The following is a 9,812-nucleotide window of genomic DNA, read 5'->3' as shown; positions in this document are numbered from 1 at the left end:
AGTAAGTATCGTATGATATACCATTCAACCATTAGTGCGCACAATCAATATACAGCCCACGAAAAGTGTGAGGTAGAAAAGTATCAAAACACACGACACGACAGTTATTTTTTAAATGACCATAAAAATACGGAAAATCGGGATTTACACTCGACATCGCCAATTATCACCGAAAAATTGTCAGAAGTGTTGCCATTTACAGCGAAAAGTTTGTGAAAATTATGAAACTAATTCATAGTCAAACACATTGACTGGGCGCAGGGAATCCCGTAATATAAGTTTAATTGTATAGAGAGATAAACAGATACAACCGTACAGCATGGCCGCGTAAACAAGACTGATAGTTGCCACTCATATCAAAAGTAAATTGTACAAGATAAACACAAAACAGAAGAGTTGCCATTCTGTAAACCAGCAGAATATAAAACTTCAACACTCCCACCAATTCTATGGTTTACAGGTAACATATATATATAAAACAAACATTGTCAAAAATATATATATATATAATCATGAAATTTTCACATTGAGCATATTTCACAATTTTTCAAACCTCTCTTTTGGAAGGCGTTTGGTGAAAATGTCGGCTATTTGATCAACTGATTTAACATATTTCACACAGATGGATTTATCCTCATATTTTTCTCTTATGAAGTGGTACTTAACGTCTATGTGCTTGGTTCGCTTATGGAATACCGGGTTTTTGATGAGTTTTATGGCACTTTGGTTATCAATGCACAAGGGTACTCCATCGGCATTAATAATTTCACCAAAATCCTTGAGAAGTTGAGTTAACCACAGAGTTTCTTTCACAGCTGTCGAAGCAGAGATGCATTCTGCTTCTGTGGTTGATGTAGACACAACTGACTGTTTTTGGGTAGCCCATGTCACAGCTCCATCGATAATCTTGAACACATATCCTGATGTCGATTTTCGAGTGTCCACATCATTCGCAAAGTCAGCGTCAGAATAACCAACCAAGGTTGATTCATTAGAGCTCTGTTGTGTATACTCGATTCCGTACGATGATGTACCTTTCAGATATCTGAAGATTCTTTTGACGGCATTCCAATGACAATCCAGGATTTTCTTGGTACCTGCTCACGATATTAACGGCAAACATTATGTCGGGACGAGTAGTGATAGCTAGAAACATTAATGTTCCGACTGCTTCACGGTAAGGTACTGAACCTTTTTCAAGTGGTGTTGAGTCTGCAGAGATTATAGCATTGGGATCCGCAGGAACACTGACAGGATTTGCATTCTCAAGAGAGAATCGTTTGAGCATTCTATGAATATAACTTTTCGAATGGATGAAGATGAAATTTTTCTTCTCAATGAACTCTATACCAACGAAAAGTCCCTTTTCACACACCACAGCTTCAAAAGTGTTCTTGAGATTGTTGACGAGTTCGATGAGGATGTCTTCATTTTCACAAAATAGTAAACCGTCATCTACGTAAAGGGCTAGTAACACAGTCTTTAATTTGAATGTCCCAAAATAAACTGAAGAATCTGCAACTGATTGTACGAAACCATAACTTTTTAGAAAGTCTGAGAATTTCTTGTTCCAACATCTTGAAGCTTGTTTCAGACCGTACAAAGATTTCTTTAGTATGCACACCTTGTTGTCATCGCTTGTTAATCCCGGAGGTGACTCAAGATATATTTCTTCCTCTATTTCACCATGGAGAAAAGCGGTTTTTATGTCAAATTGCATTATCTTGAGATTGCGTTGGACAGCAATAGCAAACAGAACCCTTATCGTGTCGTATCTTGAAGTTGGTGAATAGGTTTCTGAGTAATCAATTCCTTCAATCTGCGAAAAGCCTTTTGCACACAGCCTTGCTTTAAACTTCTTAATTTTTCCGTCTGGGAAATATTTAATTTTGAATACCCATTTTGAACCTACAGTCCTTTTGCCATCTGGTAGATTGACAAAGTCAAAAACTTCATTCTTCTCAAGAGCATCGATTTCTTCTTTAATCGCTTTCTTCCATTCGTGTGACTGAGGAGGACACATCGCCTCTTCATATGAGACAGGTGTTTCGATTTCCGTCACATTCGCTTCGAAGTAAGAAGGAGACTTTATTGTAGATCGATCTTGAAGATTGTACCTATGGGGTTTTTCTTCCAGGATCAGGATTCTTAGATTCGCGATCAGACATATCATCTTGCATATCTTCATCACAGTTCGGGCTTATATCATTGTTTTCATCCGGAATGACATGTACCTTGGATGTTGAGGGAAGCATCTTCACATCATGGACTTCGTTGAACTTGACATTTCTCGACACTTTCACAGTTCTTTTATTCGGATCGAATAATCGATAGTTGTTCGAGTCTCTATCATATCCCATGAAAACCATCTTCTTACTTTTGGGTTCCAGTTTTTTTCTTTGAGAGTCCGGAACATGCATGAACGCTTCGCTTCCAAAAATCTTGAGATGATTCAGGCAATTTTTCTTTCCAGTCCAAAGTTCATATGGGGTAGAATTTGGAGCTTGACTTGTTGGTGTTCTGTTCAGAATATATACTGCAGTATTCACTGCTTCTGCCCACAAGTACTTAGGTAGCTGTTTTGCGTACAGCATTGATCTGGCACTTTCAACAATAGTTCTCATGTCTCTTTCTGCACGACCGTTTTGTTCGGGTGTGTATGGTGCCGTTGTTTCCATCAAGATGCCTTTACGACCAAGGAAATTGTTGAACTCGTTATTGATAAATTCAGTTCCATTGTCAGTTCTGACTGCTTTGACAACATGTTGAAATTTGTTTTCACAGAGATGAACAAATTTTCTGAACTGTTCAAACGCATCACTTTTGTGTTTTATGAAAGCAACTGAACGATAGCCTGTGAAATCATCCTTAAAGAGAATGAAATAATTTGATCCTCCCACCGATTGAACAGACATCGGTCCACAAAGATCACAATGAATTAGTTCACCTGGGATAGTCGATTTATGTTCCCTTCTTGTGAAAGATAGCTTATGTTGCTTTCCATACTGACAAGCCTCACAAAAGAATTTTTCGGCATCAGAAAAATTAATGTTTTCTTTCAAAATATTTCGTTCACATAGCTCTTTAAGAGCCTTCATATTTATGTGACCAGTTCTTTCATGCCATAATTGCAAGTCGTTGTTACGTGTAATATTTACCTCATCACTAAATATGACTTTGAAAAGCATTTTATACAAATTATTTGCAGTGCGAATACCTTCAGCAAGTAATCTATTGTCATTATAAATTTTCACATAGTGATTTTTTTTAATTATCTTCATGTTCCTGGCAGCCAGTACACCTTCCGACAGTAAATTTCTTTTTAGACCAGGGACATATAATACTTCATGGATCTCCCCATTATTCCATGTACCATTCACGAATTTCTTAATCAAAACCTTACCTTTACCAAGAACGGGTAATTCAGTGTTGTTACCGAGCTTAATTTGACCATCTGCCTCTTGATAATCACAAAGACACTTTTTAATACACGTCATGTGAGCAGATGCGCCACTGTCAAGAATCCACTCATTTTCACCTGATTGAAGAGCACTGGAGACACTTTCAGCACTGAGCAAATCATGATTCACATCGGTAAAATTGGACGCACCACCATTTTCGGACGAACGACGATTGAAGTCGTGCTTTCGTTGTTTACATTCGGAGGCATAGTGCCCTTTCCTTCGGCAAGAATAACAGATCACTTTCGACTTGTCGAGACGCTTTTCGGATTTTTCATGACTCTGAAAATTTTTGTTTTTCGACGAATAGTACTTCTTCGGCTTAGAAACTGAGACACACGCAGTTTCACTCTGTTCGTTGCACGAAATCGAAAGCTCTTCATCGATGAGACGTGCCGTTAGATTGGCGACCGTTTGCTTACTTGAATCCATAGACAACCAGGCTTGACGAAAGTTTCTGTATTTTGTCGGCAAAGTACTTAGAATTTTCGTTGTGATTGTAACATCACTCACCTCTTCACCGGCGTCCGTGATTTGACGAGCGAGGTTTTCAACTTTCGCTATATACTCCACAGCTGACTCGCTGCTTTCCATTTTCAGCTGATGAAATCTGTCCAGCAATAGCATTTTGTTGAAGGCGGACTTTTGCTGATAAATCGAGTCTAGTTTGTCAATCATTTCTTTTGAGGAACGACAGTTCTGCACCAAGGATATCTGGGTCATCTCCATCGCCGAGGTGATAACAAACATCGCTGTTGCGTCAGCTTTCTCCCATCGTGCGAGGGCAGTACCTACATCCGGTTTAGCATTCTCGCCTACAACCACGTCGTAGACTCCTTTAGCTTTCAACGCACAGTTCACCAAGAACTTCCATTGGGAATAATTCGAGCCGTCGAATTTGTTGATTGACGAAATCTCAACTGCAGCCATCGTGGTAGTCGAAACGTAAACTAACGGATTCGGAAACTAGAACTTGTTCACAAAGAACATAAATTCCTCAAAACTTACAATTAACTTGTCAACAGGGGCTGGGGACATAACCTGTGAAAATTATGAAACTAATTCATAGTCAAACACATTGACTGGGCGCAGGGAATCCCGTAATATAAGTTTAATTGTATAGAGAGATAAACAGATACAACCGTACAGCATGGCCGCGTAAACAAGACTGATAGTTGCCACTCATATCAAAAGTAAATTGTACAAGATAAACACAAAACAGAAGAGTTGCCATTCTGTAAACCAGCAGAATATAAAACTTCAACAAAATCACTGCCATTTACTGCGAAAAGTTTGTCAAAATTAAGTTGCCAATTATCACCAAAAAACTTCAAGGGTGATAAAGTTGCCGATTATAGCCGAAAACGCTGTCAGAGGTAATTAAAATTGTCAAATCTTTCTATAATTTTTGATACAAAAACGAATGGTGGTAAATATAGAGCTACGCAAAAAAAGTGGCAATAAATTGGAATGTAATCTTTTGTTTTTGGAAAAGATAAAAATACCAATCAACTTCATTGAAAATACGGTAATAAACGGATCATTTTATAAAAAAAAATCCGGCCGGCAGAAATTACGGGAATGTTCTATGAAATACGGCCCATATGGTTGCTGCATATATGCTAGTTTCTAGCCCACGAGCGATAACAATATCGCATATTTTGCTCGCGAACAGAAAAATTTGTGCATCCGTGCATGATTAGACAAGTCCATTCTAACGCCTACAATGGCTGAACAAAATAAATAAATAAACAGGATTTTAGGTTTAAAAAAAATGACCGTCCCGGTTCACCAACAGTCGTTTACCATAAGTCCCGTACGACCAAACGGGAAATATCACAGCACTTGAAAACAGGATGTTTTTCGGATATACTTGGTGGATATATCTGGTGTGATCACATTAAACGGCGTCGATTTTAAATATAAATACGACATGTGTATCTTCACATGTGCAGACGTATGGGAGTAATGCTACGGGATTTTCATAAAACTGTTGCCAAAAAATTCTTAACTAACTCTCTCTAGCTTTAGTACACATGGAGATTCGAAGTTATTGAAAATTATTTGCTTGATGTTCAAATAGAAAGTGCAGCTGTATGTCTCGAAAGCATGTGCATTACAGAAGGATTAATTGCTTCACTGTAATTTGAGAACTAAGTCACGTGAGACCAATAGAACCATCTCAAGAAAAAAGTTATTAATTTTAGAATTCCAGGCGTAATCTACACGATACGTACAACTATCTAAAGTAGAAATTTGATATTCCCGGGCTATAAGTAAGGCTATAGTGAAATTCGAGAAGTGGAGGGAGGATGTTATAAACGAGTTTCAAGATTATCTTCCAAACAAATCGACGAAAGGGGGAGTTTCAGTGAAATACTTGTCGATAAAGTAGAAGGAGAAAATGGAGTTGCTCCGGAATTCCTCAGAGATATCTTATAAATTAAGATGGTGCTGTCGGAAGGAATTAAAACATATGGTGATGAGTTCTATCGTGAAATTTTCTCCAGAGAGATTAAAGTAATTGATACGGAGTTTGCTGATCTAATTTCCAGAAATTCAGCGGAAATGTCCGTTCTTCCTTAATCGCAGATCGAAACTTCTTGGAGAAAGTTCGTGACGGAGTTTAAATCATACAATAAATATGGATTTCAATTTAGGTTTCGATACAGATTTTTAAACCGCACTCATCATACCTCGGATCACGAATTCAGGCTTAATATGGACATAAAACGAGATTTCCATGAACTTTTTCCCATGCATATGCTTTAGAGTTTTCTAGCACTGATTTCTATTTTTAAAGACATTTTCAACGCAAATCTTAAGTTCAACGATAACCTAGTATCAATTTGAGGATCAAAATAAATTTTCTTAATTCTCGTAGATTACGTATTTTTTCGGAGTTTTTATGATACAGTTTAGTATGCAGTGTATTTGATAGAAAATAATAAAATAGTGGGTGAAGTGACCTTATGTTCTTTGAATAGTGAGCACTCATCATGACAAACATAAACAGAAATTTATTAATAAAAAAATTAAAATAAGAACGTAAACATGCGACGACGATCCTACTCGATCGCTTTTCCACACACCTCTCCCCCTCTGTTTGTTTTCGAATGTCCAATTTTGTTTTTGCAATCTTCCGTCTCCTGAGGCTTTTCTTCTTGTTGCGCTCTCGAGCCTTATACCATATTGTTACGTCAAGGTTCTCAACTGAGAGACGCGCTACAGAACACTATAGTGGTATATAGAAACGTCCTCTCCACTTGTCAATACAAGATTCATCGAAAGACTGGTTATTTGTGGAGATGAAGATTATAAGGAAGAAAATTCATCACTGCCCCCACGGGGACTCGAACCCCTGTCTCTCGCTTGCCGGACGAGTGCTCTATCATCTAAGCTATGGAAGCAGATAGAACATTTCAACCTTGGAGCGTATATATATGTTGAAAGGCACCGTGATGAATTTTCTTCCTTGTAATCTTCATCTCCACAAATAACCAGTCTTTCGATGAATCTTGTATTGGCAAGTGTAGAGGACGTTTCTATATGCATATGGCCATCTGGTTGGCCTTTGCCATTCACGAGCTATTAGTTGATTGTTGACGCCGTCCATGTACGGTGCCTTTCAGCATATATATACGCTCCAAGGTTGAAATGTTCTATCTGCTTCCATAGCTTAGATGGTAGAGCACTCGTCCGGCAAGCGAGCGACCGGGGTTCGAGTCCCCGTGGGGGCAGTGATGAATTTTCTTCCTTGTAATCTTCATCTCCACAAATAACCAGTCTTTCGATGAATCGTGTAACTACAGTGGTATTTAAGTGAATATCTGAATCATTCTTACGTACATACGTCTTCTAAATCGCCTGATAATACTAGGATCATTCACAAAAATATCATAACAAAAAATTTTAAAACGCTCATATCTCAAGAAGTACCCAACGCAAATAAAAAGCAATGATATCGTCAGATGCACATGGCAAAGGTGCATCTAATGGTATCACACAGGTTTCAATATCTTTTCTCGTCTGAGCACCAGGCTCCGCGGCCCTGATTCGTAACAAATTGTTTTCTGCTGCATCTCGAGGGGGTTCACTATGAAGATAGATGACATTGGTATCGTTTGTCAGCTATTCCAAAGCCGATGAACATAATTTCATTACGTCAGCACCTAATACGTGATTCAAGGCACAATAAAACGTAATCACGTCAGAACTTGCGGCCGTGTCTATGACACAGCCTACCCTATTTTTTTATAAATTGTGTTTAATTACTTAATTAATCGCGTACAAAGAAAAAATGAGTTTCTAGTACATAGAAATTGTTTTATTGCAGTGGAAAATAGCTATCGCAATCGAGTAAAATTAAGAATGATCATGTTTGTGACTATTTGGACATTTTAAGATTTCGACACTGGAAAAAAAGTATTCAAGAAATCATGAGAACGGAAAGTATTTTGAGCTCAAATGATTCTTCATGTAAGCCCACATTTTACCGATCCTCCAATTCATGACCCAAAACTACACGATTTTTTATTTTTATTTTTGATAGCTGTGCGTATCTTAATAATATAAATTATTTCAAGACGTTTAAAAACATTGGACACAATAATTTAGCATGGACAAAAATTTCATTGGACCATAATTTTTTCTTTGAAATTAATGAAAATTTCGAATTAATGAACTTTTTCATTGATATAAATTAATCAACTGAATTTAATTAAAATGATTAGTAATTATGATTTTGAGAGCGTAAAACCATGTACCTCGCATGTCCACGGGAAAATTTTCTACCTTCACACATTAGTGGAGTGCATGTGATGTCGTGTTGTAGCAGTTCTGATTGCTCGACAGGGACCTACACGATATTAGGTGGGTGTACCAGTTTTTCTGACCCTCCAGTGCAAATAACTCTTTTCAAACACACACAAATCTATACTACACTACAAATCTATACCATACATGAAAAATAAATTTTCCCGTGATTACTCTAACTCAGCGTTTCTCAACCAGTGCTCCGCGGAACCGTGTGAGCTCCCGTGAACTCCCAGGTGCTCCGCGGCCAGTCGAGGAAAATAAGAAACCAGTAAATTAAAAAAAATAATATTTTTTAATAATAAGAATAAGTCAGTACCTTTGATGGATAAATAAAAAATGGGCCTACAGGACTCCGCCATAGAAATTATGTACCGGCTCCGTGGGTCAAAAAAAGTTGAGAACTGCTGCTCTAACTGTTGTAGAGCGTTTTCGCCTTGCTCGATAATTGAGATCTCATTCTGACATTTTGTAGTCATGTAGTACATCTGAAATGTAGTGAAATTTACAAGCCTTAACGCGCTAAAAAATACAAATTTTGTTATTGGAAACTACTCTCTCGTCTCACTTCTTGGATGCTTTAATTATGTTTTTAAAGTGTAATTTCCTTTCAACAGCCCTACCTATACGGTCACGAGCCCCCTAGCCCCCCCCCCACCATTAAATGGAAGGATTAAATACTTACGCAACGTAATTAATAGAATACAATGATTATTAAAAATGAATAAAATATGAATATACAATTTCATGCAAAACTCTGTCCATGTTGTTAGTTCTATCGCAGTTATCCGGAAAAAACACACAAAAAGGGAGGAAGTGTATCGATTTGCTGTTTTATCCTCATTAATATTACAATGAAAGAAAAAAAAACCCCAAAAAATATATTAAATTCTCTATCAAAATCGGTTTTTATTTTGAACAGCGTTATAATGAAGAAAAAAAAAATGATAGAGATAATACACTGCATTAACATAAAAATCATATTTCATTTGAAATGTTTTTAACGAATATTAATGGAAAAAAAAATGAATTTTTCTCTCTCTCAACTTCAGTTTGATGTCATTAGAATTTATTGTTTCGAACTCGGAGATAGTTTTATTTCAATTAATGGACCTGGAACAAACGAAGCCTGAATTAATTAATTTCTGGAATAATTTCTACTACGCATTAGGAATTACACTCTCTTAATCCCCAGGTCCGTAATGAATATTCATCATTCACTTCTTCTCTCATCGTTTCCGGAGGAAAAGAGAAATGTTACGTATATATTTTTCTTCTCTTTTTAACCTTTGAAATTTCTTAATTTAGGTATTTTTTTTTTGTTCCGGATGATACAAAAACGAACGTATAAATAACATCCATCAGAAAGAAATTTTAATGCTTAGAAATGAAAAAGAAAGAAAGAAAATAATTACAATAAAATTAATTCGGCTGATGTTGAATTAATGGCTGGAGATGAGAAATGCTTTTTAATATGGAACGGGTTCCGTTATAGATATCATTAAGCTTTTGTTTCCTTTTCAATTACGATTTTCA

At 36.9% G+C, this 9,812-nt stretch overlaps 1 non-coding gene across 1 annotated transcript; it reads left to right on the top strand.

Annotated features, from left to right (window-relative positions):
- The first annotated feature begins 7,129 nt into the window (after positions 1-7,129).
- TRNAA-GGC (transfer RNA alanine (anticodon GGC)) lies at positions 7,130-7,201 on the top strand. Its single transcript has one exon. It is a non-coding gene; the product is annotated as a tRNA-Ala (tRNA).
- The last annotated feature ends 2,611 nt before the right edge of the window (positions 7,202-9,812 follow it).

Source organism: Pholcus phalangioides, unplaced genomic scaffold (assembly GCF_987345545.1).
Source record: "Pholcus phalangioides strain wild (caught in Gottingen) unplaced genomic scaffold, Ppha-v1.0 ptg000004l_1, whole genome shotgun sequence".
Classification (NCBI taxonomy): Eukaryota; Metazoa; Arthropoda; class Arachnida; order Araneae; family Pholcidae; genus Pholcus; species Pholcus phalangioides.
This window is presented reverse-complemented; position numbering and strand designations above follow the sequence as displayed.